Genomic DNA, 6,072 nt, shown 5'->3' with positions numbered 1-6,072 from the left:
GGCCAGGCCCAGGGTCGCTGTCCATGGCCAGGGCCCAGGTCCCAGGCAGAGCCTCTTCTTGGGGACGTGGGATAGGAGTTGGGGTCCCTTCCTACCACCCCCGGGTGTCTCAATGGGTCTGGAGCCCCCGTCGCCACACCAGTAGGTGCAGAGAACAGGAGCCACAGCCCAGGCCTCCCCCACTTTCTCCAGGACCCCCTCACCTGGGTGGGTGGAGGAGCCCTCTGTCACCCCTGCTGCCCCCTCTGCACCACTGCCCAGCTGGGCCCGCCCACCGCAGGAACCACCAGGATGGTGGGGAGGGAATTGGGATTCGACGCCGGGGGAGAAGCAGCCTGTTCTGTGGACAGTTTGACCACCAGCACGAGGAAGCCTGTCCCATGAGCAATGGTCTGTGCATGCCCAGCCGTTTTCCAGGACGTCCTGTGGCTAAAGGCACATCACCATGAACTCGGCGGGTAAACAGTTATGTTACTGCTGCAGGAACATCCAGGATCCCTCGTTTATTGTATTACAGAAACAAGGCCAGAAATTCAAACAAAAGAATTTCACTTTCGAATCCACCATCTCTTTTGAGCCAAGAATGTAGAAGCTGATCTTTCAGAACCTCAGGGCTCAGCTTGTGCAGAATTCGGTCCGCCCTCGAGACCGCACACGCGGAACCCCAGCCAGTGAGCACGGAAACCAAGTTTGCTCAGACAGCCCTGCCTTACCCTTCCACCAGAAGGCAGGCGCTGCTCCCTGGCAGGTCTCCCCACTGGGGGCGCCCCTGCTGGGGGCCAGATGACCCCCTGTGAATTATTCCAGGACTGAAGGCACTTGTCTGCAAAGATGTTTCATTACAATTATTTACACGTTGAAACATGGTGAAGACCCCGTCGTTAACTGGCAGTTCCAGGTGTTTTCCTCTGTATTGCAAGACGCATGTTTCTGTGACGTCCAGGCTAAGATCTGTGCCACGAGGTGACCAAATGCCCGTGCCGGCCGACAACTGTGGCAAATGACATTCCTGGCATCTGTGGTGACGGGTGAGACGATGTACCAAATTAACAAAACAGAGCATACGTTTTTATCGGAGAAAAGTTTTGTGATAAGCAAGTAACGTGCAAGCCTCCAGGCGTAAGATGGAGCTGCCTGCTGAGCAGATCCGCCTTTGTGGTCAACTGCGAAATTGGGCTTTTTCCCCCTGGCGCCCGTGAAGGACTGCAAGGGCGGACCGTCCCGAGCTTTAGAGCCACCAAGTAGTGGAGACGGTGGCGCGAATGGGATCTGTGGCTTCACCCAAACCCCCGCCTTCTTAGACTCTCTGTGGGCAAGAAGCGATTTTCACTAATGGGTCTGCTGCTCACACTGGAATCTCATCTTTATTATAATTCATATCATAGGGAATTATTACACAACAGTTAAACTCCCATTTTGACTTCCTGAAGATACATTATTGTGAGTTTAAGTACCTTTTTCTGTAGTATATACAGAATTGGAAACGTTTTAACGTAGAGAATCCATATTTGTGAACCACATGCCGAATGTTTATTCATTTTTGCAGCGTATCCAAATGCCCTGCCATTCCGAGCATCTAAGAGAGATTTGAGTGCTAGTCACTCAGGTCAGGATCTGTGTCCGCCGTTGTCCTAATCCAGGAGGCCACGGCCCGTGCCTTCCCTCCCTGGGGGCCTGGCGGCCCCTGGAGGCTGGGAGACGCCAGCAACGCTGGGGACAAGACACCTGGGTGGCCGGTCCTTCTGACAGCCCTGGGGGCCCCGGGGAAAGGTGGACGCCAGCCCTCCCTTCCCAGCACAGCCTCAACGGTCCCTCGGGGTCAGAGCCAGCTAGGGATCTGGGTCACACAGGTAGACATGGGCTCCAGCAGGGAGGAGGGGGCCTGAGCCTCAACACCGGACACTGGGCAGGCGTCCCCACAGGCCCGCCCGAGGTGCACTTGCTTTAGAAGCAGCCTCTGCCCTTCCTCAGAGCCAGTCCGCACCTCCACTAGGGATGTGGCCTCGAGAGGAAGCGCTGTCCCCCAGCCCAGCCCCACCCCAGGATCCCTCACGCCGCTGCCCCACCACCACCCCCCCCCCGCCTCAAGTTCCCCTGATGGAGCCAGCGGGTCCCGCGGGCGGCCGTGAAACTACCACAGGCATCACTGAACAGCGTCGCTCCCACCTCTGGGTTGTGTTTGCTGCAGACACGACGCTGTGCAGCCTTAGAGCCTCTCCAGGAGGACAGAGTTGCTGTTCAGGGGAGTCTTGCCAGGGGCGGGGCGCACGCTCGTCCTCTCTGCAGATGATGTGCTAGCTTTCTGGGGCTGCCAGCAAAATACCACAAACTGGGGGGCTTAAACCCCAGCTCTGAGGGCCAGAAGCCTGCGAACCAGGCGTCAGCGGGATTGGTCTCCTCTGGGTGCTGCGAGCCAGGAGTTGCTCCAGGCCTCCCAGATTCCAGGGTTGCCGGCCCTCCTTGGGGCTCCTTGGCTTGTAGGCGCATCACCCCATCCCTGCCTCTGTCTTCACACACGCGGGGCTGTGTCCCAATGTCCCCTTTATGAGGACACCGGCCGTAGTCAATGAGGGCCCACCCTGATGACTGCAACTTAACTGCTCATCAGCAAAGACTGTTTCCAAATCAGGTCATGTTACGAGGTACTTGGTGTTAGGACCCCAACAAGCGAGTTTTGGGAGGACAGAGTCCAACTCACAGCAGATGATGTAGGTCGAGGAAGTGAGGGTAGGGATTGGGAGCCTTGGTAAGAAACACGAGCTTCAGAGCAGAGACAAACTCACGGAGACCAGGGCCACCGTGTTGGAGAGGTCCCGGGGGCCCAGGGGCAAGCGGGGGTGTCCCCTTCAGAGAGAAGGAGTAACGTGCCCCTCATACTTCCCGCCCTGAGACAGGGGTGGCCTCCAGGCTTTGGGGGCAGCACGTCCTCAGACACCGGTCCACCCAGTCACCGAGGGGACCCCTGAGCCAGGCCAGGCCAAGGATAGCAGCCCTGCCCATCCCTCAGCGTCCCAGGCACCTAGAGGAAAATGATCCCGTGTAAAGGGTCTGGCGGCCCCGCGGGACGGTCAGAACTGCCCGCTTGGGCTCGGCCACAGAAGATGACCTGGTCAGCCGTCTGCGCTGCAGGCCTCTGACGGGGGACAGGGACATCGGGGACGTCTGCAGCCAGGCCCCCAGCCCCGAGCTGAGCCCCGCCCCAGCTCTCAGCACAGACGGGACTGGCTGTGGCTCAGAGATTTGGCCCCATTTTCTGACTTTCTTCATCTCCCCGGGAGGGGTCTGTCGCCAAGTCTGCGTCTTTGTCCGGACTGGAAGGGAAAGTCTTCCCTTTTATTTCCCTTGGGTCGTTTTTCGCAAGAACTGCAGCTTCAGGCAACATCCTTCTTGGACTTGGCATGTCCTGGAGCTGAGTCATTATGAGAAGCACAGGCGGCGGGGAGGCCGTGTCCAGGAGCACTGACACTGTGACAGAGGCGCTGGGTCAGGTCCGTCCTGGCCCCGGGGAAGTAGCATCTTTCCAGCAGCGGCACCACCTCCGCATTACCTGCCGCGACCCCGGCTTTCCAGGGCCGCTGGCGTCTGCGAAGGACAGGACGGCGGGCAGAGGGCAGAGGGACGGCCTTCTGGAGGGGAGTGGCCGCGAGGCCTGGGCCCGGCTCCCGCGTCCTGCGGGGGACGAGGCTTCCTGGCATGTCGTCCCTGCCAGATGTCTCCGGGCACCCGCGCCCCGGGCCCACCTGCTTCTGCTGAGGGGGGGAGAAGCCCAGGTCCCCTCGCGAAGGAAGGGGCGCCCCTCCCCCTGCCTCCGGGGACCCCAGGCCACCCGCCACCCTGCCCTTCGCCCCGCTAGCAGTGGACGCCTTCCGGCAGGCTGGGTCTCTGAGCGTCCCTCGCCTGGTCCCACGTCCTCCCAGCGGCCACCGCCGTGGTTATTCTCTGCTCTGAGCCCACACGTCATGAAGGGCGTGTCACTTCTGGCACCCCCAAGCCTGGGGTTCCTGCAGCCCGACCTCCTGGGCTCCGGCCACTCGCTTCCACCCTATTTCCAAGCAGGGCCGCGTCCACAGATGTAGGGGGTCCGGGCTGAACGAGTCCTTCTGGGGACCTGTTCAGCCCACTGCACACACTAGGCAGAATGACAAGCACCTTCCTCCCACCTGCTAATATATTTTGGATAGTTTTTTGTGCCAGCACCTGCGTCTCTACCATGTTTCTCTGCAGGTTCTGAACACCACCCCCCAATTTGGGCACCCCCTTCACGCGAGTGGCAGGGTGACTGGCGACCCCGCAGTCGGCGCTCTTGTCCACGTTTCTCTGTGAACCCGTGGGGCGCAGCTGCGGAAAGAGCCTGAAAGTGTGTCCATGGGGCAAAGGGTATTGATGCCTACAGGTTCAGCCGTTATTGGTAAAGTAGGAAGGAATAGTTACTGTAGATAATATCCAATAGAGTAACTGCAAAGTGAAAAAGTAAAACTAAAGGCACCAGCCATGAAAGAAAGAATCGATGGTTGGACTTCATTAAAATCACACTTTTTTTTCTTTTGACCATTTTCACCTGCTTCCCCCATCTCCCCCCACCCCAACCTCTGGCATCCACCAATCTGTTCTGCTTCTATGAGTTCAGTGTTTTAGATTCCACACATAAGTGAGATCACACAGCACTTGTCTTTCCCTGTCTGACTTATTTCCCTTTCACATAATGCCCTCGAAGTCCATCCATGTTGCTGCAAATGGAAGGATTTCATTTTTCACAGCTGAATAATATTCCAGTGTGTGTGTGTGTGTGTGTGTGTGTGTGTGTGTGTGCGCACCACATGTTCTTTATCCATTTATCTGTTGATGTGCGCACCACATGTTCTTTATCCATTTATCTATTGATGGGCATTTAGGTTGTTTCCATGTCTTGGCTATTATAAATAATGCTGCAGTGAACATAAGGATGCATGTGTCTTTTCAAATTATTGTTTTCATTTTCTACAGATAAATACCCAGAAGTAGAATTGCTAGATCATATGATAGTTCTATTTTTATTTATTTATTTATTTATTTATTATTATTTTTTTTCTTTTTGCGGTATGCGGGCCTCTCACTGTTGTGGCCTCTCCCGTTGCGGAGCACAGGCTCCGGATGCGCAGGCCCAGCGGCCATGGCTCACGGGCCCAGCCGCTCCGCGGCATATGGGATCCTCCCAGACCGGGGCACGAACCCGCATCCCCTGCATCGGCAGGCGGACTCTCAACCACTGCGCCACCAGGGAGGCCCTATAGTTCTATTTTTAATTTTTTGAGGAATCTCCATACTGTTCTCCATAGTGGCTGCACTAATTTACATTCACACCAATGGGGTACAAGGATTCCAATTTCTCCATATCCTCACCAATCCTTTCTTTTGTGTGTGGGGGGGCGTGCTGTGCAGCACATGGGATCTTAGTTCCCCGACCAGGGATTGAATCCGTGTCCCCTACAGTGGAAGTGCAGAGTCTTAACCGCTGGACCGCCAGGGAAGTCCCTCAATGTGGTTTTGATTTGCATTTCCCTGATGATCAGCGATGTTGAGCACCTTTTCATGTAACTGTTGACCATCTGTATATCTTCTTTAGAAAAATGTCTGTTCAGTTCCTCTGCACATTTTTAATCAGATTGCTTTTATGAAAATTAAACATTTCATTTCTTTGAAAGACACTGTCAAGAGAATGAAAAGACAGGCTACAGACTGGGAGGAAATATTTGCAAATCACACATCTGATAAAGGACTGTTATCCAAAACACAGAAAGAATTCTTAAAACCCAACTATAAGAAACAACCCAATTTAAAAATGGGCCAAAGACCTTAACAGACACCTCACTGAAGAAGACATACAGATGGCAAGTAAGCACATGAAAAGATGCTCCACATCATATGTCATCAGAAAAACGCAAATTAACACAAGATCCCACTCCACACCTGTCAGGAAGGCCACAATCTAGGACACTGACAGCGCCATGTGCTGGCGAGGATGTAGAGCAGCAGGAACCCTCATCACTGCCAGTGGGAGTGCAGAGTGGTGCAGCCACATTGGAAGACAGGTTG

Source organism: Mesoplodon densirostris, chromosome 1, assembly GCF_025265405.1.
Source record: "Mesoplodon densirostris isolate mMesDen1 chromosome 1, mMesDen1 primary haplotype, whole genome shotgun sequence".
Taxonomy (NCBI): domain Eukaryota; kingdom Metazoa; phylum Chordata; class Mammalia; order Artiodactyla; family Ziphiidae; genus Mesoplodon; species Mesoplodon densirostris.
The sequence above is the reverse complement of the archived record's forward strand: the minus strand, read 5'-3'. Positions refer to the sequence as shown.